Source organism: Furipterus horrens, unplaced genomic scaffold (genome assembly GCF_987537825.1).
Source record: "Furipterus horrens unplaced genomic scaffold, mFurHor1.1.pri manual_scaffold_4, whole genome shotgun sequence".
Classification (NCBI taxonomy): domain Eukaryota; kingdom Metazoa; phylum Chordata; class Mammalia; order Chiroptera; family Furipteridae; genus Furipterus; species Furipterus horrens.
In genome coordinates, this window is record NW_028327174.1 from 75262912 (window position 1) to 75287971 (window position 25060).

General features: G+C 41.3%; 1 long non-coding RNA gene across 1 annotated transcript in view; it reads left to right on the top strand.

The window, feature by feature from the left end:
* The first annotated feature begins 7044 nt into the window (after positions 1 to 7044).
* LOC150012241 (uncharacterized) overlaps positions 7045 to 25060 on the top strand; it is a 35217-nt gene continuing 17201 nt past the window's right edge. Inside the window, exon 1 of the long non-coding RNA XR_016510731.1 lies at positions 7045 to 7389. This is a non-coding gene — a long non-coding RNA (uncharacterized LOC150012241). The remainder of the gene's footprint in view (positions 7390 to 25060) is intronic.

Below are 25060 nucleotides of genomic sequence, written 5' to 3' on the forward strand. Positions count from 1 at the left end.
GGCTTCCAAATTCATGTTCTTCAAAGCACATTTTCTGATCATGCCACTTACTTACACATGTAGAAATCTGTAAGTCAAGTCACTTCATTTAATTCAGTGACTACTAATAGTCTTACAGATATTTTAAGTACTTACTAAGTTCAGGAATTTGATGGGCCTGTTACCAACCCCAGTGAGTCAGAGACCACAAATCATGGTCCTTCTGCCTAATGTCACTCAAAGCAATAAGACAAAACAGTATTGGGTAAAGCTAGTCAGGAGCTTTATTCCTTGGTTAAGAAATGAAGAAGGAAAATCAAATGTGCTAGTGATTCCTTCTCCACAATCCTGGGGAATTAAGAAACTGTTAAAGGATCTCAAGGGGGAGGTAGGTCGCTGCAGGGGTGGGAATTCTCGAGGAAGAGGGGAGAGTTTTCAGATTTCCAAGGAAGCATATGTTGTTCTCAAACATGCTTGAACATGCTTAGCCATATATCACATGTCTCACTTTAATGTTAAATCTCCACCCCTGGTTCTGATTGTAGTATGCTAATAAAGAAAAATTCATCAAAAGATCTCTTGGGAAGGGGTTCCATGTGCCATTGTGGAATTTTCTGGTGCAAACCAGTTTCGTGGTGATGGTCTTTGGGTTCCTTATCTGATTTCTGCCGGCAGACTTAGCTCACCCTGGAATTCCTACCTCTTCTTCAGGATTTCAGCCTGCTTTTGCCAGGAATTATGTTGGAGAGAATACAAGAAGCTTGGTCAAAGTTTAAGAATCAACTAATGATGTGGTAGCACAACTCGGTGACCGGACCTGCTGATACGAAAATGAATAAAACAGACTTTGAGACATCGACAGTTTCCTAGGTAAAAACTTTATGCAGTACTTACTATATTGATTTTGCTAGGAATTAGATGCATAATTTATAGCCATATTGATATTGTCTATATGTGTTTAAGTACACACACATATTATAGTATCACACAGACTAGGATGTATAGAGTGGGTATAAACTTGGGTCCATGAATACGGGTTTGGAAAAAAAAACAACATTGTATTTTATATAAAAATTCAGGTTCAAACTGAACCTTCATTGTACTCACATGACAGAAATGTAGTAAGTTTGACCCTACTCCCCTTCAGTAGGATTGTGGCTAAATTCTGGAAGTTTATCTACTATCTCTACTATAGACTTGATGTGTCTTCCCAAAATTCCTATGTTGAAACCATTCCCATGTGATGGTATTTGGAGGTGATGGGATTAGATCACGAGGGCGGAGCTCTCATGAATAGAATCAGAGCACTTACCAGAGACTCCATTGGAAACACCTGCGAATCATGAATGCCAGAAAGGCCCCAAGGGCTGTGAGAGGTCTGATGATGATCACCATTCTAAACCTCCTCATCAATGGCGCAGATCTGGAAACCACTGGCCCCAAGAATATGGCCTGGTGGGCTATTGCAGACCCAGTCTAACCCGCCAGGAGGGCCCGATTACTGAGGGCAGGTGTGTGGGTGTGAACTGCGCATGCTCCATCCTGCTTCCTCGGCGTTGAGGCGCCTGAGTCCCTTAGAGGCCTGGGTGGTGCAAGAACAGGATGGCCAAAGGTAGGGGCCTATGGGGTCCACACAAAGTTGCCAGGGTCCATACATTTTTTAAAAAGGAAAGGAGAAGGAGTGAGAACCTGCAGAGCTCGGTTTTGCTTTCCGCCATATGAGAACACAGTCAGATGGCGGTTCTGGAACCACAAAGCTGACCCTCCCGAGACACTGAATCTGCCTGCACCTTCGTCTTGGATTTCCGAGTCTCTGGAAATGTAAGAAAGAATTTTCTTTCGCTTTTAGGTCACACAGTGTGTGGTATTTTTGTTACAGCATCCCCAAGGAGTGAAGACGGTCCCTTTAGAGAGAGGGCCTGAGTGTGCAGGCATCCGCTTAGTTGGCCGTCGTCTCGTCCGGCCCACAGAGGTCTGCGTTAAACATGGTTTACTCCTATCTGCCCGGCCATGGCGGGTTTGGGCCTGCAGTTCTCTGTTTTCTAATGAGATTTGTTACTCCCAATTCTGGGACATCCCTGTTTTCTTCAGCCTACCTTTCTCTACTATTTTGTTTATGTTTCAGATGCTCTTCCTTTCCCCAATGTGACTACTAAGCTTTTACAAACCGAAGCTAACTGCCTCCTTTTTGGCTTTGCTTTCCACTCCCTCACTGAGCCCTGAGCAGCCCAAACACATGAATAGAAGGTCCGGGGAAGGCAGTGTGTGTTAGTCAAAAGCAGGAGCTGAGCAGAGGGCAAAGGAGGACATTAATAAGGAAGAAATGCTTTACTATCTCAAAAATATTATTCTATCCCGTAAAACTTGCATGATATATACTGGGGATTTAGGCATACACTGGCCCATGTGTACTATATAGCAGGAGCCATGATGCTATTATGTCACATAACACTTTTCAGAACCCATGAGCATGAGTAGCATGTGCAACAAAGCAGAGAGGCCTCCAAGCATTTATAGGAATGCCAAATAGTGACAGTATTTATGAATTTCCATCTAATTACATTAAATTCAGTGCTATTTGTTCTGGGCTAATATTCTAGATAGTGTCAAAGAGGTGGCTTTTTTAGAAATCCATAATCTGATATGGAATTTGCACATTTCATTTTTAAACCAATGTCCATCCTGGTGTATTATAAAATATTTGTCAGTTAACCACAAGTGAAACTCTTTAAGATCCTGATGCTCAATATTGCTATCTAATCAGCTATCTAAAACTGGTGATGATGGTAATGACAATAATTCTTGTACTGGGTTGGTCAAAAAGTCCATTTAGATTTTTACGTAAAATGAAAGACACATTTTTCAGTTTAAACAATAACTTTATTTATTTCTAAAATGCCTCTTGGACTTCATTTTGCCTTGGCTGGTTAATTTTTTGACTGGATCCTGTATTCTGCGGTACAAAGTACAAACTTCATATGATGGCAAACCTTCTTCCTACTGTTTCAGCCTATGCACTTCCCTCCAGGCAGACAGACCTGTTGGGATTTATCAGAATAGAGTGTGAATTCCCAAACACTGTACCTTTGTATGTGCTGGTTCTCGGAAGCGGTCCTTCCTTCGCCCTCGTCGTCGGAGAAGACGCTCAGCTCAGTCCCAGCTTCCTCTCTGGACCTGCACCTGCGCCAACAGGCTCCGTGAGAACTGCATCCTTTGTGGTTTCACAGAACCCTTTACATTCCAGGACTGCAGCCTCTAAGAAGATCCTATTAAAGTTTTATTTGTTTCGTTTGTTTTATATTTTTCTTCCTCGCTAGGTGAGCTTATTCTTTTTCTACCGAAGAATAAAAATGCTTGTTAAATGTTTACTGAGAGAATGAATTAATGATAATGCAGTTTAGTCTTTTGTTTCTTATCAGCTTCGAAATAATAAGAAAAGGAGGAGACAAGGAAAATCTCAGAAAATGGGAATACTTCGAGGGATTAGTGATAAGCTGCCAACAACCTTATATCAGAAAGAAACCTCTTTCCCTGTTTGTTTTGTGTCTCAAAAGAGATTCTTTTCATGTTGTTTGGGACAAGTTAGGGCCCACCCTCTGTTTCTCTGTTTTGTTTTCTGAAGGATATATGTAGCTATCACTGTGTAATGAAAAATATATCACCATAAGTTTTTCTGAGGTTTCAGATTAGTAAATGGCTTTCTTTTTATGGGAGCATTAAAAAGTAGTGATTCTGATAAACAATACTTATCTTTTGAACAATAGATTTCCTTTGTATCTCTAATTTAAGACCTTGTGGGTAAATTTATAGATGTTACCAACATTAGATAAGAACGTATTTTTAAAAATGTATATGTAATACTTTTTCATTTACGCTAGGTTATTTACCTGTGACCTTATATTATTTAAGACTAAAATCAAACATCGGAGCAATAAATTAATAAGATTCGAAGGTAGCACGTTGTTGTCAGAGAACCCTGAAGTTCGACGGTATGATCATGTTCCAAAGCCCACGATCCATCATGACAGGGAGCTAGAGTGTCATATTGTCATGGCAACAGGATGTCTTCTTAGGTTTGAATGTGTTTGTGTTGTAGATCTATAACTTTAAAGGCTTATTCAAAGCTTTTAAAGCAGAATTTGTATTGCTTTCATGGTTCACGGTGTATACTAAAAATTCTCAGCTATTTTGCAAATGGTAATTGGAGTGCTCTTTACTTTTGTTCTTTTTGTCTCCAAGGTGAGGCATCACCGGACTAAAATGGTTATGCCTTAGCATTTTTGTTTTGCCATTCAATATAGAACTGTAGGGGTAAAGATCTTTCTCCCTGTATTTGATATACAAAAACTGTGGATTGAGGTTTTTGGATATTTGGATAAGAATAGTTTATATATATATATATATATATATATATATATATATATATATATATATATATATATATTCTTTTGCTGAGGCAATAAGATGAAAAGCAAATGGCTCTTTTAACCTGCTGAGTATTATGAACTTAATAAGCTTAATGTGTTGCTCCAAAAAGCCAAAATCTCACAACACTGTCAATTCTTTCTGCATGGGAAAGACACTTCTCTTGCCCAGAGATTCTCTGCAAACAGTGAAAAAAAAATAATGATCAATGGTCCTGTTCACTGCTTAGGAGAATGTCCTTGACATCCTTCACATCACAGCACAGCGCCAACAGCTGAGATCTCATGTTGAATCAGGGGAGCAGGAACCCTAAAGGGTGAGCAGGAGAGACCAGGGGAGAATGGTAGGGGTGGTGCAAGACAGAGATGGAGGTAGAGGTGCGAGAGAGAGCGAGAGCGAGAGCAAGAGCGAGAGAGAGAGCGAGAGAGAGAGAGAGAGAGAGAGAGAGAGCGAGGGAGAGAGAGAGAGAGAGAGAGAGAGAGACTCTATTATTGCTTTCTTTGCAATTGTTAACCCCTTAGAGATGGAAAATTTCCACATCAATACGCACTGTATTATTCCCTCCAGTGAAGCAAATTGTTTTTGTAAGTTAGCTTTGTCTTTAAAGATGCATACAGATGAAGTTTATGGAGAGAATGTGACATAGAAAAGGCACTTTGTGATGGTATTAATACTGAATTAAGAGGAAAGACATCTGCAAATTAAAAAAAATATAATAACTAAACTGGAAACTGAGACCTACGATGTCCTATTTTTTCCTATTACCAATTATTTGTCTTAGTATATACATGTATGAGTGACGAAAAAATGAGAAGCAAGACATTGAATAGGTTTTTGAAGCAGACCTCAGGTGTTTTTTTTTTCTTACTATTTTTGAAGTTGTGTGATTTATTTTTCTGCTTCCTCCTGAATATGAAATAGATTAAAGCCGTTAAAATCTTGGAGTTCTTATGTCCATTTATCTACTATCTCTTTTTCTAAAGATATGATAACTTGCATAAAGTCAGATTTATAACTTTAAGGAAAACTCAATAATTAGTTTTCAACTACTCTAACCTTTTTAAAACAATCTTACAAGGTCATGCATAATACTCCTGAAGCTAGAATTATTGATTTATGATATATATTTTAGTAGTAAGAAAACCTCTAAACTGCAGATGAAGCCAATTTTAACTCTTACCCCAAATCCTAATTGCTTTATATAACTCCCTGCAATTTAGCTATATGTATCATTTCACATAGTTACTTTTTGTGTGTACGATAAGAATATTTTGGATTTATTCTGTCAGCAAAATCCAACTATACAATACAGGTTGGTAGCTATAGTCACCATGCCGTATGCTAGACCCTTAGGTTTCATTCATCTATAACTGCAAGTCTATACTCTGTGACCAACATTTTCTCATTTTCCTTTCCCCTTAGCTCCTGGCAACCACCAGTCTAGTCTGTTCCTATGTGGTTGCAAACTGCAAGATTTTCTTCCTTGTTATAACATAGTAAATAAATAACTGAATAACTAAATATACATATATATTTATATATGGATATATCTGAATACCACATTTTCTTTATCCATTCATCTATTGATCTCCTGGCTGTTGTGAGGAATGCTGCAGGGAACATGGGGGTGCAGGTATTTCTTCAGTCAGTGATTTCATTTCCTTTGGATACATCCCAGCTGTAGAGTTGCTGTGTCACATGGTAGTTGCGTTTATAATTTTATGAGAAATGTCAATACCTTTTTTCCATTATGGTTATATCAATTTAATTCCCATCTATAGTACACACTGTTTTCTTTTCTCCACATCCTTGCTAATGTTTGTTATAGCTTGTGTCTTTAATAGCCATTCCAACAGGTGTGACGTATATGTCAGTGTGGTTTTGATAAGCATTTTCCAGATGATAAGTGACATTGAGCCTCTTTCCATGTACCTGTTGGTCACTTGTATGTCTTCTTAGGAAAACTATCTATTGATATCCTTTTCCCATTTTCTAATTAAATTATTTGAGTTTTTTTCCTATTGAATTGTAGGATTTGTTTATATATTTTGAATATTAACCCCTTATCAGATATAAGATTAGAAAAGATTTATGTAGTGTAAATGTAATGTCTCTTTTTTCATTTTTAATTTTATTTATCTGTGTCCTCTCTTTCCTGGTTATTCTAGCCTATCTTTTTGTCCATTTTGTTTAGCTCTTCTAAAAAACACTATAGCCTACCTTTTTAAAACTGCTTTTGCTGCATTCCATAAATTTTGCTATGTTTTTATTTAATTTTTGTATGTCTTACTGTTATAGAAACAGGGGAGTCCAAAAACAAACCCCAGAGTTGGCGGCTGGGAGATAGGGAAAAGGAAGCAGCTTTCAGGATGCCTTGCATGCCTGTGGCTAGTGGCTGGCAACATTGTTGCAAAGATCCGCTTTACTTCCAAGGGTCAGGAAGATGGAAGGGGTCTTGGACTGTGGGCTGGTACGGAAGAAGCCTACAGAGCCTACACGGGGTTCTGTGAATGGTCAGAACTGTTTGCAACACCCACTGCGTGAGAGGACGCAGTGAGGGAGAGGAGGCAGTCAGGAAGAGAAAAGCAGCTGTGGACATTTGGCTGGCTGGCTCTCTTGCTCTGTAGCACTCCGGAACTGGCTCTCTCTCGCTGGCTCTCTGGCCCTGGCTCTCGTGGGCTCCCTCCATGTGACTTGGAGGAGCAGGGGTCTCCAGGCTGCTTTAAGAGGCTGGCTCTGGCTCTCGTGGGCTCCCTCCATGTGGCTTGGAGGAGAAGGGGTCTCTAGGCTGCTTTAGGAAGAAGCTCTCGCCATGCAGTTTTGAGGAGATTCATGCAGTTTACAGGAAGAAGGCAGTTTGCAAGGAGGCTGAGAATCCAGGCGGTCCTGCATTGAGAGCTGGAGGGCACCACAGCACAGAAAGGACCTCCCCAATCAGAACTGAGTGATTGGCAGCTACTGGTAAAGCTGAACTGTGCCTAGGAGGTAGGGGAACGGTGTTTCTGACTTTCCTAAGACTGGCCAGGTCTGGGAGGGGGAGGTAGGACTATGTGTAAATAAACAATTCTTTTTCCTTTTCACCAAACTCTGATATCGAGAGTTATGATTCTGGCGGCGGGCCATCGGGCCCCTAACTAAACAGCCCGTGGGTTCTGTTTCAATCGGGGCAGCCCAGGGGTTCTGTTGCATTACTGTATTTTTAATTTCTTTTCGGACTCATTGACTGTTTAGGAGTATATTGCTTAATTTCCATGTATTGTGAATTCTACAGTTCTCCTCCTGTTCTGGATTCTACTTTCATATAATTGTGCTTAGAAAAGATACTTGATATGAAGTCATTTTAAATGAGTTAAGACTTTCTTTGTGACCCAACATATGCTCTATCTCAGAATGTTCCATGTGCCAAGAGGAATTTTTATTCTGGTGCTGTTGAGTGGAATGTTATGTATATGTCTGTTAGTTGATTTGATCTATGGTGTTATTCAGGTTGACTGTTTCCTTATTGATTTTCTGTCTGGATAGTCTACCCAGTGTTAAAAGTGGGATAATGAAATCCCCTATTATTATTGTATTGGTGTTTATTTGTTCCCTCGGTTCTCCCTTTGGTAAATATTTGCATTCAATGAAGCTTCTGTTGTGTCTGCAGTGGAGTGTGCAGTTGGCAGGCTTGTTCCAGAGTTCTCAGGCTTTCATGTATCATGCCTGGTCCTAGGAACAAGGGACCACTCCCAGGATCTTATTCAATAGGGTGGTGCGGGGAGAAGGTTCCACTTCAGGGTCTGCAGTTAGGTCTTCAGACAGCTAGCCTTTACTAGGTGTATATACATGTGTGGTTCCTTGTCAGGTCCATGCCTGTGTCCCTGGGTGGGCAGGACTAGATCCATACTATGGCTGAGAGGGGCAGAAGCTGAGTCCCAGGCTCTTTTGGGGTCCACAGTCAGGGTTGAGTTCTGCACACATTGCTCTTGAGGCAAACAAGATGCACTTGTCTCTTGCCAGGCCATTTGTACGAACAGGAGTGTTTCCTGACCAAGGCTGGCAGGGGTTGCAGCTGATTTAGAGGGCCATTCCAGGATATGCAGTCAGACCGAGGTTGGCAGGCTAACCTCTAAGGGTGTAGGTGGGCACGTCTTCTGGTGGGTCTCTGGGTGGGCCTAACTGCTTGTGAACTATAGAGTTGAGAGGGACTGAAGATGACACAGGTCCATGTAGGATCTGCTGTTGGCCTTGGGTGGGCTCGCTGGTCTCCTGGAGCACTGGCAGGCATGCATCTCAGCAAGACCTGGGTGAGCAAGACTGTTCAAGAACTGGGACTGGGAGTGAGACTGGAGCAGAGTCTAGGCCCATTTCCAGTTCTCTAGTGGCCCTGATGGGAATATCTCCTGCCAGGTTCCTGTGAAAACAGGACTGCTCCTGGACTCTGGATATTTACTATCACTTTCAACCATATTCTGTTTGAAGAAAATAACAGTTCCCTGGACTAAACAGAGCATTAATGAAATCACATTGGCTCTCGTTGCTATAAGCTTGACTTGAGAGCCAATACCAAAATGAGATAGTGAATTCTTTCTTCCTCCCTTTCGCCCTCCTTTTCTTTTTTCTACATATTTGCCGTGCTATATCCAAGCCTGTATAATCCTGTTTAGTTTGAAGAGTGAGCATATATCTTTACTTTTAGTTAAGTGGATGAATCAATCGGTGCATAAATGCATGAAATGCACGAATGAGGTGAAGGTTACCCAATAATGACAGACATATATATTGCTGGATACCATTTGATGGCAGTCAACCAAAGGACTAAAGTACTGACCAAGGAGATCTGAGTTGCTCTTTTGGTTGTGGGAGGATTGTAACCTTAATGCTGGAAGCCTGACTTAAGATGTTTTCCTTGGACTCTGCTTTGATATAAAGCTCACTCGACTTACATGATGAACTTAAATTAATTGAATCTAAGATGTTGAATCACAGAAACTGGCTTTCAGAGAAGATGAAATGATCTCAAGAATAGAAATCAGGTGATTACTAAGAGGGAGGGGATGTTTCACTTGAGCAAAGGCCTTTGGAAAATGTATATTAAGAAAAAGTCTATCTAATGAGGTCTATCTGACCTTTATGACCATAATATTGGTCATAGCTGAATTTCAAATAGGTTTACTCTATATCTTTTTGTTTTGGATTTGATTAGTGTTCTATGGTTTGCTTCTGCAGTTAGTGAAAAGTAAAATGGAATAAAAATATTTTGAATAAAAAAATATCTGATAGTAAATAGTTAATAATGGCCTGATGGTTAACACGTCTTGTTATGTATTTAGAACACTCTCTCTTTTAATTTTAGCAACAAAAATGACAATAGACAAGCATAGGGAGGAAAAATATTATTTGGGTGTTTTTACCTGAAGAATTATTGAGTACACGTTACTTTTCATATACATGAACTAGAAATAGCTAAAGTAAACTACTCCTCACTTAGTTATGACTCTAGGAAATAAAATTTTGTGGGGATATTTCCTGAATTCTGTTCAATGACGCATTAATCTCCTGGAAGTATGCTAGTAGTCATTTCTTAGAAGGGTCTATGATCAAATGAGTTTGGGAAACTTGAAATTAAATGAAAGTAAACATTTATTTCACAGCTGGTTTCGCAGAACCATTTCATGTAGTAATGTGCCTTGTGTCTCTCCAAGGTGTGATACAGTGTGAAATGTTTCCTGATCTTTCACCCAAAATTGCCATTAACATGTGGCATAATACAGTCTTGGAAAACATATAATGGAAGGTTTCTGCTATTTCTTTGAAGGACATAATACTCTGCAACTGCTGGATTTTGCTCATTTTGTTTTACATTGTTTTGGTTCACCTTTTGAAATTTATATCCTCCAACATAAAATTAGCTTCCATTGTTTTCTTTTTGTTTTCGAGGGATCGAAACAATATATCCCTTTTACAAGCAATATGTTATCTTTATTCTTTCCCAATAAGAGATGTACAGAGCATTTGTTTATTTGTTAGTTTATTTTTTTATTATAAAATGTCCAGGCATGTAAGAAGGTCTAAAGATGATATTCTGAATCCTTGTGGAAGCACTAGCTTTAAGAAATTAAATAGCACAATAAATCTGAGTGTTCCTGGTCTTCTTTTATTCCTCATGCACTGAATGTAAGAGTTAGCATCTCTTGAATTTTGAAATTTCTAATGCCAATCTTTGACTTTGTGAGTCTTTTGTGTGAATGGTATGGTACTGCATATGTCCCTCTGAACTCTTTTTTCTCCCACCTTCATCTTGTGTTTGCGAGTTATGTTAATGCTTTCAAGGAAACCATGATTGAAAAACAAACTTGGGGTGACTGGCAAACTCATACTTGCTGATTTGGGAGTCTTTCCATTATTAAGGCTTAATTATGGCCTAATATGTGGTCAGTTATCATAAATGTCCCCTTTGTTCCTGAAACGTGTCTATTCTCCAATTTTTCAATGCTGTTCTCCAATTTTCAATGCTTTTATCTATTATAAGCTCACATACTTGTTTTGCCTACTTATTTCTCAGTTCCTAAAAAAGTTGTTTTAATATATTCTGCATCCAAGTACATTCAATTGCCTTGACTCACTTTGTCAATTTCTTTTGTAATTATTTCCCTTTTTGCCTTATGTCCATTTTGGCTTGTTTTTAGGCACAAAGTAATTTAGAATTATCGTGTTATGTATTCTTAGGGAATGAGAGTATTAAATTATGTTACAGGCTCCACTTTAGCAATGTCTTTCTCTTTTTTTAAACCTTTAAGTATATTTTGTTTGATAATAATATAGCTATACCTATGTTTAACAAACTGATTTTTAAACATATTTCTGGGTTCTTATGTGTTACAAGTCTCTTTAAACAATACAGCTAGGATATTTTAACACAATCTGAATATATCTGCCTTGAACTGATCAATTACTTATATTTCTCATGGAGTTGTACTTTTTCCTAATAGTTACTTTTCGCTTTCAATTTATCCTGCTTTTTCTTCTTTTCTAATATTAGAGTGACTTATTTGGGAATGATTGAAATATTTTTACTTTGTGTTTTCTCTACTGACTTGGAAGTTATAGCTAATTCTATTGTTTTCTTTCTTTAAAGATTTTATTTATTTCCTTTTAGAGAGAGGGAAAAGGAGGGAGAAAAAGATGGAGAGAAACATCAGTGTGTAAGAGATACCTTGACCGATTTTACCTCTCGCATGCCCCCAAACGGGGACCTGTCCTGTAACGCAGGCATGTGTCCGGACTGGGAATTGAACCGGTGACCTTTTGCTTCACAGGGTGGCGCCCATTCCTCTGAAACACACCAGCCAGGCTTCTGTTTTCATCTTAATAGTCGTTTTTAAACATTTCACATGTTTAACAAATTCTAAAGTTAATATATATGTATGTTCCTTCTGAGCAATTCGGTATGCTTTGATTTCCATTAGTTCCTTCCCTTTTTATTCATTAGTAATTCAGCACATTGGGTTTACACCCCTGCTAGCTGCCAGCTCTTTTCTGGGGTGTCTCCAGGTGCAGCAGCCTGTTGGTTAGGGCTTTGTGTCCACTCCACCTCACAGTGTTTCACAGCTGACTGGTGAGGCTGGTGGCCAGGGCAGACATGGAGAAAGTGCACCTGCCTCGGGCTTCTAAGAGAAGCTGAAAAGGTCCCCTGAGGAGGTGGGCCATGTCCAGGAAGGAGCCGGGTGGCTCCCGTACTGACTTTGAGCAGGACCTGGCCCCTGGGACAACAGTGGGGCAGGCGCCAAAGCTCCCACAGAGCCAGTGGCCAGACACGGTGATGTCAGGCAGGTCGGGCCTCAGTGGTATGGGACAAAGGCCTCATGGAGGGCAAGGCAGGTGCCAAACACTTGCTACACAGAGATGCAGGTCCCAGGTGCTAGAAGGTCATGATGGGATTGGCCATTCAGGGAGGCCCCGCCCCTTCCTCTGTGACCTCTCAAGGTCCATTGATGTTTCCATGGAGACATCAGAAGGTCCTGGCTGAAGTCAGTTCAGTGCCTGCTAGAACCCCAGAGGAGGAGGAAGCAAAGGAGAGACTCTCCCTGTTTCCACTCTTATTTGAGTTCGTTTGGCGCACAACTGCCCCTACATGGGCAATTTCCTTTCTCGGATTCGCTTGTTCTTCTGCCGCCTCCGCCGCGGCCACCATCCCTTGCCTGGTGGCCATCACCGTGACACCCGTGATTATGGCCCACCTGGCTGGGACCACCCTGCTGTCAGACATTTCCACCCACTATTTCATTTCTGTCATGCTCCCGGTCCATCGCCCTTCGGCCTTGTCCCGAGAGGGCGGTGTCCTCTCGCACAGACTGTGCGCTTCCCTCGGGAAGTGCACCGGTTGGTGAAATGGAAGGACCCCCCGCAGAAGCCTGTGCTTCCTGCTTGTACATCCGGGAGGTCTGGAAGCTTGAGACCGGGCCCTATTCGTCATTCAGGTCGCAGATCTTCTGGCCTGCGCTCACCACCTGAGCAGGCAGTCAAGGCTGAGGAGCCGGGACCCTCTATAATCGTCCCACTTCCTTTCCCAAAGGAGGTGGTGGGGAAGGTCCCGGAAGAGTCCCCAAAAGACACGGCACACAAGACCAGCCAGGTAGAGGAAAAAGGGCAGGATCATGGGGACAGCCCCCACAGCAGTGGGCATCTGCCCAGCACTCCAGATTCAGTATGTGTAGGGAAGGAGAAGCAATCCAGCAGCAATTCTCCCCCGGCCTCTGCCAGCAGGAGGCCCCGCAAAAGAAAGCAGTCTGGGCCGCTCTTGCTTCCACTGCCACCACTGCGGTGGGATCGAGGTGAGCTGCCCCCGCCTGCTAAACTTCCTTGCCTTGCCATGGACCCAAAGCTGCACACCATGGAAAGATCTGAGGGTCCAAGGAAAAAGACTGCGGGGGACAAGACCCAGGTCACTCAGCCTGCTGCTTCTCTGCCTCCACCTGCCTCGGTGCCTGCAGGAACCCTTCCCCTGGCCACTCAAATGGGGCAGGCCCCTGTTAACATCACTGCCAGAGCATCTACACGTTTGACCTCTCGGCCCGCTTTACAGGATGATGACACCGAAATGGACACGACTCCTCCGTACTATGCCACCACAGTCGTATCATCTCCAGGTGGCAGTGTAAGATCCATGGCAGTTCACCAAATCCCTGCCATGGACCCCGAGGAGCCTATGGACACCACTCCTGCTCCATAGGAAAACCACTGCCCCCTGTCCTTGCCCTTCCTAATTCTGACCACATACCACCCAGTGGCAACATTCCCTTGGCTAAAGTCACCACCTCTTTTCTTAACTGGGGGATCCATCTGGCCACAGCATGGCTGCTGCAGGAGGAGGAACATCCACAACCTCATTGCAGAGTATAACACCTTCCCCATGATCACAGGCACGAGTGTTCACACTTGCCACCAGTGCACCTGCAGTCCACCTGGCGTACAAGATCTCCGACACTTGCAACAGCCACCACCATGGAGAATACAGGTATGTCATGAGACATGTCTCTTTCCACCTTCTGTCAGACCACTGGGGGCATTTCTGGCTGCGTCACAGCCATTATCGTTGCAAGTCTTAGCATCATCCCTGTGTTTAGACACACTTGTAGCTGCACTGTATTTCAAACCTGGAACCTACCTGTGCTGAATCTAGGTGATGCTATGGCAGGTTACAACTTCCCTCCCGTGATGGGAGGGCGTGTTCTTCCCACTTTGCATTAGTACAACGGGGGCCCACCTGGCCATGGTGGCTGATTTTTTTAAATGACAAAGTCAATAGAGTAATAATTTGTGGTATAATCAGTAGCTTCTAATTCTTTTGATTTGTCCAAAGTTTGTTTAGAGGAAGGTCGTGATGCTTTGGTCATGAGTTCAATCTCTGGGTCCTGCTTTCGGTTTAGAAATTATTGATGAGATAGTTTGATCTTTTATTTATTCAATTACTGAGAAGTTCTGTCACACAGAATCATCTTTGAATACCTATTTGTTTATTTTTTTAGACAAAAGCATTTCAAGTTGCTACCAACAACATTTTTAAAACCCATAAAATTGTACAATGGAATGTGTTGCTTCTTTGGATGATATCTTTCTTGGAATATATAGTTTTATGGCAAATGTCCTATAAGAAAATAGTTTCAATAAGACCGTTAAGTAATCTAAGTTTTAGTGAACATAAGCCATAACCTCTGATTTTAGTGATATTAATTACATTTGCAAATATAAATTTATGAACTTTTCTCATGAAAGTCAAATTTTGAGTATTGTAAGCTGATAAGGTTTGATTAGTCTCTTTGTATTCTAGGCAGTAGGTTATAGAGCTTAGGCCATTCTGGGAAAGGAACTGTCTCTAGGGAGAAATTTAGTTTCACTTACATGGGAAATTTCATAGAGAAGAACTTGTTATTCCAATGAAGATTTTGTTTAGTAGTAGTGCATCATAAAACCGGGGGAGTGTTGTTTACCTAGAAGTTAAACTTTAGGAGCTGGCTTAATGTTTATGAGTAAACAAAGATGTACTTTTCTTTGCATTTTCTCTATTTTGTTACTCCTTTAACATGTTATCTGAATTCCTCTTAGTGGGATTTTTTTTCCCTTTCAAAAAATGTTCTGTTATCCTATTACAGTTGTCCCAATTTTCCCCCCTTTGCCCTCCTGTGCGGAGCCCACCTCTGCTCCACAGTCAATCCCCACCCTGTTGTCCCTGTCCGTGCGTCATTCACATGTGTTCTTTGACAAGTCCCCTCCCCTTCTTTCCACCATTATCCCCCTCCCCTCTCCCCTCTGACTGTTCCACGTTTTCATGTCTCTGGTTCTGCTGTGCTCATTCGTTTGTTTTTGCTAATTAGGTTCCTCTGATGGGTGAGATGGTATTTGTCTTTCATTGAATCGCTTATTTCACGTAGCGTATACTCTCCAGTCACATACATGCTGTTGCAAAAGTTAGGAGTTCTTTCTTTCTGCTGCATAGTGTTCCACTGTGTAAATGTACCACAGTTTTTTGATCCACTCATTTACTGATGGCCCCTCAGGCTGTTTCCAGCATTTGGCTATTGTCAATAATGCTGCTCTGGACATAGGGGTGCATAAGTTCTTTTGAATTGGTGTTTCAGGATTCTTTGGGTATAATCCCAGTAGTGGAATGTCTGGGTCAAAAGGCAGTTCCATTTTTTGTTTTTCGAGGAAATTCCACGCTATTTTTGACAGTGGTTGCACCAGTCTGCATTCCTGCCAACCGTGCACTAGGGTTCCCTTTTGTCCACATTCTCGCCAGCACTTGTTTGTTGATTTATTAATGGTGGCCATTCTGACATGTGTGAGGCACTTTCTCATTGTGATTTTAATTTGCATTTATCTGATGGCTAGCGATGCTGCACATCCTTTCATATGCCTATGGTCCCTCTGTATGTCCTCCTTGGAGAAGTATCTGTTTCCCAATAGTTCTGGTGTGTGTGAATTTATTTACTAATTATTATTTTAAAGTACATTTTATTGATTTTGTTGTTACAATAGTTCCAATTTTTCCCCCTTTGCTCCCCTCTGCCCAGTCCCCCGCTTCCCCCAGCCGTCCCAGCCCTCTTAGTTCATGTCCACGGGTCGTGCATAGAAGTTCTTTGGCTTCACCCTTTCCTATATTATTCTCAACATCCCCCCTGTCTTATTTTGTACTGACCGATTTTGATTATGCTTCTTAGTCCCTGAATCATTTCCCCATTTCTCCAGCTAGCCGCTCCCAGCTGATATCCCTCCAAATGATCCCCATACCTATGATTCTGTTCCTATTCTGGTTTGCTCATTTGGATTTTGTTTTTATTTTTTAGATTCAGTTGTTGATAGTTGTGAGTTTGTTGTCATTTTAGTGTTCATAGTTTTGATCTTCTTTTCCTTAAGAAATCCCTTTGAGATTTCATATAATAATGGCTTGGTGATGACGAGCTCCTTTAGCTTCACCTTGTCTGGGAAGCACGTCATCTTCCCTTGCATTTCAAATGATAGCTTTACTCGATAGAGTAATCCTGGTTGCAGGTTGCCTGTCATCACATCGATTACCGTTTGCCAGTCCCTTCCTGCCTGCAAAGTGTCCTGTGAGAAATCAGCTGATAGTCTTACAGGCAGTCCCCTGTAGGCAACTCTCTGTCTCTCTCTTGCTACCCCCAGGACTCTGTCTTTATCTTCCACCTTTGGCATCTCAATCATGATGCGTCCTGGTGGGGTCCCGTCGGGGTCCAGCTCGCCCAGGACCCTCTGTGCTTCCCGGACCCAGATGTGCATCTCCTTCGCAAAATGAGTTTTCCTCATTTTTTTCAATTCTTGCTTCCTCATTCTGCACCGGTTGACTGCTTTTTTCTGCCTTATATTCCAAATCATTGATTAGAACCCGGGTTTCCTTTCCTTCACCATTGGTTCTGTGTGGATTTTCCTTCGTTTCACTGAGCATAGCCTTCACTTGTTATGTGTTTGTTGTACCCAAGCATATCTGTCAAGCCTGTGAGCATCTTTATCACCAGTGTTTTGAACTCTACATCTGTTAGGTTGTCTATCTCCTCATCTGTTAGGTTGGCTATGTCCTCGTCGCTTAGTTCTCCCACTGGAACCTTGATCCGTTTCCTTTTTTGGGCCATACTTCTCTGTCTCCTCATTCTGACAGGCTCCTGTGTTTGTTTGCCTCTACATCCCGGCTAGAGCTGTTGCTCCTGTTATGTTGTAATGGGCGGAGCCTTAGGGGTTCTTCAGTCCAGGTCAACCTGTTTCACCACGTTGTGGCGCTGTATGTGGGGGAGGGGTCCGAGGGGGAACAATGCTGCCAGCCCAGCACTTGCCCCTTTTCCAGGCACCTCTCCCACACCCGCACCAGACTGGCGCCCCTCTAGCTGCTGCCCTGGCCATCATTCCCAGAGCGGGTGCATCTGAGGACATTCTAGGACCGCGCGGGCCCTTGAAACAAGCAGACTCTGCTGAGAGACTGGCAGTTTCTGCCTCCACCCCAATCCCGCTGCTCTACACAGTCAGAAACAATGAGGCTTGATTTTCCATGATGCTGGGACCTTGATCTGTGAGGTCTGGTGAGGAGCTGGGAACGCTCCGCAGGTGTCCCTCCTTGCATTTTAAAACGTGAGTGTGCCCTTTCCGCCGACCCGCCTCTGCTGCCACCATTGCTACCACCACAGCGAGTCCTCTCCACCCGGGCTCTGCTTCTCCTGCGTGTCTGGGTGAGTGTTTAATTCTTCTTTATATCTTTGTTTGCTGGACTTTCCTGTAGTTTGATTTTTTGGAACTTCTGGTTGTTTCTAGTTCTGAGGTAGTTGTATTCCTCCTTTTTTTTTGTTTTTAATTTTTTTTTTTTTTGGTTATTCAATTACAGTTGTCCCATTTTTCCCTCATTGCTCCCCCCTCCCAGCCCATCCCTTCTCCCACAATTATATCCCTCCCCGTTGTCCATGTCCATGAGTCATTCATATACGTTCCTTGACTAGTCCCTTCCCTTACTTATCCCCCTTCTCTCCCTCCCCCCCTCCCCCCTACTGACAACTATTCTAGTCTTTGCCTATTTAGTTCGTTTGTTTGTGTTGCTCTTTAGTTTCCTGTATTGGGTGATATCATATGGTATTTTGCTTTCTTTGCCTGGCTTATTTCACTAAGCATAATTCTCTCTAGTTCCATCCATGTTGTCGCAAATGGCAGGAGTTCCTTCTTTCTTTCTGCTACATAGTATTCCATTGTGTAGTTGTACCACAGTTTTCTGATCCACTCATCTACAGATGGGTACTTAGGCTATTTCCAGCACTTAGCTATTGTAAACAGGGCTGCTATGAACATAGGGGTGCATAAATTCTTTTGAATTAGGGTTTTGGAATTTTTCGGGTATAATCCTAGCAGTGGAATCACTGGTTCAAAAGGCAGTTCCATTTTTAGTTTTTTGAGGTAATTCCATACTGTTTTTCATAGTGGCTGTACCAGTCTGCATTCCCACCAACAGTGCAGTAGGGTTCCCGTTTCTCCACATCCTCGCCAGCACTTGTTGTTTGTTGATTTGTTGATGATGGCCATTCTGACAGGCGTAAGGTGGTATCTCATTGTGGTTTTTAGTTGCATCTCTCTGATGGCCAATGATGTTGAGCATTTTTTCATGTGCCTATGGACCTTCTGTATGTCCTCTTCAGAGAAGTGTTTGTTCAGGTCCTTTGCCCATTTTTTAATTGGGTTGTTTGTTTTCTTGATGTTGAGTTGTATAAGCTCTTTATATATTTTGGAGATCAGTCCCCTGTCTGTGATATCATTGGCAAATATGTTTTCCCATATGGTTGGTTTCCTTTTCATCTTGCTGATGTTTTCTTTTGATGAGCAGAAACTTTTTAGTTTGATGTAGTGCCATTTGTTTATTTTTTTCTTTATTTCTCTTGCCTTAGGAGATGTATCCGTGAAGATATTGTTACGTGTGATATCTGAAATTTTCTTGCCTATGTTTTCCTCTAGGACTTTTATGGTATCACGGCTTACATTTAAGTCTTTAACCCATCTTGAGTTTATTCTCGTGTGTGGTGTAAGTTGGTGGTCTAGTTTCATTTTTTTGCACGTCCCTGTCCAGTTCTCCCAGCACCATTTGTTAAAGAGGCTCCTCTCACTCCATTTTATGTTCCTTCCTCCTTTATCAAAGATTAGTTGACCATAGAGGCCTGGCTTTATTTCTGGGCTTTCGATTCTGTTCCACTGATCTGTATGTCTGTTCTTATGCCAGTACCAGACTGTTTTGATCACAGTGGCTTTGTACTATTGTTTGATGTCTGGTATCATGATTCCCCCTGCTGTGTTCTTCTGTTTCAAGATTGCTTTTGCTATTCGGGGTCTTTTTTGGTTCCATATGAATTTTTGGAGGATTTGTTCTAGGTCAGTGAAATATGTCATTGATATTTGAATAGGGATTGCATTGAATTTGTAAAATGCTTTGGGTAGTATGGCCATTTTGATGATGTTGATTCTTCCCATCCAAGAACATGGTATTTGCCTCCATTTATTTGTATCTTCCTTAATTTCTTTCTTCAATGTTGCCTAATTTTCAATGTACAGGTCTTTTATCTCTTTGGTTAAGTTTATTCCTAGGTACTTTATTTTTCTTGTTGCTATAGTAAATGGTATTTTCTTTTTTGCTTCTGTCTCTGAGATTTTATTGTTGGTGTACAGAAATGCCTTAGATTTCTGTATATTTATTTTGTACCCTGCTATTTTGCCAAATTCACTTATTATATCGAGTAGTCTTTTAGTGGATTTTATAGGGTTTTCTAGGTATACTATCATGTCGTCTGCAGATAATTTTACTTCTTCTTTCCCAATTTGGATGCCTTTTATTTCTTTGTCTTGTCTGATTGCTGTGGCTAGGACTTCCAACACTATGTTGAATAGAAGCGGGGAGAGTGGACAGCCTTGTCTAGTTCCTGATTTCAGGGGGAATGCTTTCAGTTTTTGTCCATTGAGTATGATGTTGGCTTCAGGCTTCTCATATATAGCCTTAATGATGTTAAGGTATGCTCCCTCTATTCCCATTTTGCTGAGTGTTTTCAACATAAATGGGTGTTGTACTTTATCAAATGCTTTTTCTGCATCTATAGATATGATCATGTGATTTTTGTCTTTCATTTTGTTTAGGTGATGTATTATATTTATTGATTTGCGAATATTAAACCATCCTTGCATCCCTGGGATGAATCCCACTTGATCATGGTGTATGATCTTTTTGATGTATTGTTGGATCGTGTTTGACAAAATTTTATTGAGGATTTTAGCGTCTATGTTCATCAGTGATATTGGCCTGTAGTTTTCTTTCTTTGCTGTGTCTTGACCTGGTTTTGGGATGAGGGTAATACTGGCTTCATAGAAAGAGTTTGGGATTTTTCCCTCTTCTGGGATTTTCTGGAATAGTTTGAGGAGGGTAGGAGTTAGTTCTTCCCTAAATATTTTGTAAAATTCGCCTGTGAAGCCATCCGGGCCAGGGCTTTTGTGTGCAGGGAGATTTTGGATTACTGTTTCAATTTCCTTCTTTGTTATTGGTCTGTTGAGACTTTCTACTTCTTCTTGATTCAGTTTGGGAAGGTTATATGTTTCTAGAAATCTGTCCATTTCTACTAGGTTGTCAAATTTCTTGCCATATAGTTGTTTGTAGTAATTTCTTATAATTGTTTGTATTTCTGTGGTATCAGTTGTGATTTCTCCTCTTTCATTTCTGATTTTGTTTGTTTGGGTCTTCTCTCTTTTTTTCTTAATGAGCCTGGCTAGAGGCTTGTCAATTTTGTTTATTTTTTCGAAGAACCAGCTCCTAGTTTTGTTGATTTTTTTGGATTGTTTGTTTGGTTTCTATGTCGTTTAATTCTGCTTTGATCTTGATGATTTCCTTTCTTGTTTTTGCCCTAGGCTTTGTTTGTTGTTGCTGTTCTAGTTCTTGTAGCTTTATGGTTAAGTTTTTTATTTGAGATTCTTCTACCCTTTTCAGATATGCCTGTATTGCTATGAACTTCCCTCTTAGGACTGCTTTTGCTGTGTCCCATAGGTTTTGGGCTGTTGTGTGTTCATTGCCATTAGTTTCTAGAAATTTCTTGATTTCCTCTTTGATGTCATTGTTACCCATTTGTTATTTAAGAGCATGTTATTCATTCTCCATGAGTTTGTTTGTCTTTGATTTTTTTCTCTGAGGTTGATTTTTAGTTTCAAGGCATTGTGGTCTGAAAAGATGCTTGATATGATTTCAATTTTCTTGAATTTGTTGAGGCTTGTTTTGTGTCCTATTATGTGGTCTATCTTTGAAAATGTCCCTTGTGCCTTTGAAAAGAATGTATATTTTGCTTCTTTGGGGTGAAAAGTTCTATATATATCAGTTAAGTCCATGTGGTTTAGTGTGTTGTTCAATGCCTGTATATCCTTGGTGATTCTTTGCTTGGATGATCTGTCTATTGTTGATAATGGAGTGTTGAAGTCCCCTACTATGATTGTGTTGTTGTTGATATCCTTCTTGTGGTCTTCTAGTATTTGCTTTATGTATTTGGGTGCTCCTATGTTGGGTGCATATATGTTTATCAGTGTTATATCTTCTTGATGAATTGTTCCTTTAAGTACTATGAAATGTGCTTCTTTGTCTCTTTTTATTGCCCTTGCTTTGAAATCCGTTTTGTCTGATATGAGGACTGCTACCCCAGCTTTTTTTCAGGTCCATTTGCTAGGAATATTTTTTTATATCCCTTTACTTTCAGTCTATATAAATCTTTTGTTTTGAGGTGTGTTTCTTGTAGACAGCAAATATGTGGGTCCTGTTTTCTTATCCATTCCGTTACCCTATGTCTTTTAATGGGAGCATTTAATCCATTTACATTTAACGTTATTATTGACATGTATTTATTCATTTCCCTTTTGTATCTCTGTTCCTCTACTATTTTTTTGTTTTTTCTCTTCCTTTTTCTTAGAATATTCCCTTTAACATCACTTGCAATGCTGGTTTTGTGGAGATGTATACTTTTAGTCTTCCTTTGTCTGAGAAAATCCTTATTTCACCTTCTATTTTGAATGAGCGCCTTGCTGGGTAGAGTATTCTTGGTTGTAGGCCTTTGTTTTTCATTGCTTGAAATATTTTTGACCATTCCCTTCTGGCTTGTAATGTTTCTGTTGAGAAATCGGTTGATAGCCTTATTGGAGCTCCCTTGTTATTTGCTGTTTTTCTCTTGCTGCTTTTAGGATTCTTTGTCTTGAAATGTGGCCATTTGAACTATGATGTGCCTTGGAGTGGGTTTTGGGGGGTTCCTCTTGATTGGAACTCTCAGTGCTTCTTGGACTTGCACAGCTTTTTCTTTCATCAGGTTCAGAAAATTTTCTGTCACTATTTCTCCTATCAGATTTTCAATTCCATGCTCCTTTTCTTCTTCCTCTTGTATTCCGATGATCCTTAAATTATTTATTCTAATGCTATCCTGTAATTCCCTTACATCTTGTTCATATTTTTTCAATCGTTTTTCATTTTGCTGTATCATTTGAGAATTATTACCTACATTATCCTCTAACTCACTAATCCGGTCCTCTGCTTCGTTTAGTCTGCTTTTGACTGATTGTACTGTGTTTTTCAGTTCAGAGATTGCATTCTTCATTTCTTCCTGGTTCTTGTTGATCGTTTCTATGTCTTTTTTTATGCTGGTGTAGTTCTCTGCAAGTTCTCTGTAATTTTCTTGGAGCTGTTGGTAACTTCCTTGGAGGTTGTCATAGTTGTTTTTGAGGTTTTCGAGCATATTGAGCTTCTTCACCACCATAGTTTTGAATTCCATGTCTGACATTTGGGCTATGTCTAGTCCATCTACCTCTCTTTCTGGGGATTCCTCTTTTCTTTTCATTGACAGGTTGTTTCTGCGTCTTACCATGTTGGATTCTTCTTGTTTGTTTTTGTTATTTGGATTTGTCTGCTTTGCCTTCCCACCTTTGTGGTATGAGATTTTTTATGGTAGATCTGGGGGTTTCAGTGGTGCAGTCTCTTTGATCTCCTGAGCCTGATGTTCTTGAGGTACCTTTTATTTCGTTTGTTTATGCTGTCTGGTTATAGTTCAGATTTTATTTTTTGTTAGGATATTCCTTCTGGCTTGTTGATTGAGAGTCCCTCTATCCACTTTATCTCAAATTCTTTTGTGGAGATACTGTTAAAAACATAAACACACAGCCCCGGCAGGAGACCCGCACCCTCAAAAATATCCCCCACCCTCTATCCTGCTATCATCAGCCAATGAGCCAGTATTAATATAGATGTAGAGAGATTAGAGCTTTTGCACTATAGGAAGAATAGATAAGAGTTGTTTTAGTGAAGGAAAAATATGGTTTTTGAGAGAGGGGATAATAGGTTAATAATAGTTGAGACTGTGCAAGACAGAAGGTAATATTTACATTGTATGTTAAAAACTATAGAAAAAAAAGGGGGAAGAGTGCAGAATATAGTAGGAAAGTGGAATTATATAGTATTGGATTTATATAGTAGTGATAGTCTATTTATTTAGAGTGAAAGGGAGGCTAAACTAGGCCCACAAACAAATAGACAACAATTGAAAAACAGGGGTAAGAAGGAAAGATTATATAGAACAGATTAGAGATATAGTTTGTTTTTTCCTCTTTCCTTCCCCTCCTCCCTCCTCCCCTCCTCTTTCAGGAAGAAAAGAAAAAGGAAAAAGGGAAAAAGAAAAAAAAAAAAAAGGAATGTTTTTACTCAGTTCAGCCTTCTTGTGTCGTCTTCTTTTTCTGCGTCCACAGCTGGTCTAATCTGATGGGTCAGAGATTCCTATTCCTTGCAGCAGTGGTGTGCGCAAGGTGGCCGGCAGGGCGCAATGCAAGGCAGCCAAGAGCCCACCTCAGGTCTGCCACGCCGCGCTCCAGGAAAGCAGGCCGCGCCAAGCTCCAGGAAAGCCCTGCAGGTGTTTTTTTGGCTCGAGCACCGGTGCGCGCCCAAAGGGTCCAGGGAACTAAGCTCCGGCCTGCTGCGCCGCGCTCCTAGAAAGCTGGCCGCTCCAAGTATACCTCAATATTAGTTTAGATGATAGGAAAAATATCCAATCTTCTGAAAATTTGAAAAAAGTATTAGCAGTAGCACAGCAGTTATAATGACAAAATAGTAATGGTTAATATTCCTTGCTATGTGCTTAGAACTAGCACCTCTGCATAGCTTTACTGAATCCTCACCAAACACACACACACACACACACACACACACACACACACACACACACACACACACACACACACACACCCCAAGGCTATATGTTATGTCCTTATATATTTAGTACAGATGGAGAAAACTAGAGGAGTACTGTACTTTTCAAGATCACATAGACAGCAGTGAAGCTGGAGTTTCATCCAAAGTCTTGCCCCAGAAAACAAACATTTAATCCTCTGTCTGTCCAAAGGCTGTATCTTTGAAAATAAATGGCAGAAAATATATAGATATTTTTTAAAAGCATGAATCTAGAGAAAAAATGATGGTGGAGGAGTGAGGGGAAGCTGTGTTTGCTTGCTCCCAAGACCTGTTTGTAGTTTAGGCTAATTGTGGACAGAGCATCTCAGTTAACATCTCGATACTGGCAGGAGTTGAACCTTGGCACTGCTTGCAACAGAGGAGACCATCTCGGAGAGACCTGTCTGGTGAGGATCATGGAGGAGAAAGGGGTGAGACAAGTTCTGGCTGGCTTCATTCTTCGTGCTGTGGCTGGCAGTTCGCAAAGATTTTTTAGTGCCTCTAGGTTTTCCTTGAGAGGAGTCAGGGCTGGACAGCAAGGCTCTGCCCACTGGCAGACCCAGTATGGGCCAGGTGGTGTCTGGCTCTGAGAGGCAAGGAACAGTGTATTATTATTACTTTTTGTGGGGGTGAGTGTGTGTGCTTTTGTTTCCCTTTTGATTGCTTTTTGCAGACGGGGAGGAAAGGCTAGGAGCGAGGCAAGATTCTTGAGAAATGCACGCACAGAAGAGCACTCGCCCACTTCCCACCCTAACTCTCATCCAGACCCGGGTGACACTTGGGAGCACCTAGGTCTGCCTTCCCTGGCAAGCAACCGGCCCACCCATGGCATGCCCGCCTGCCCCAGCCTGTGCGACGGAGCACACTCGCCCCTGGCTGTGGCCAAATGAGGGTGAAGTGAACTAGAGGTGT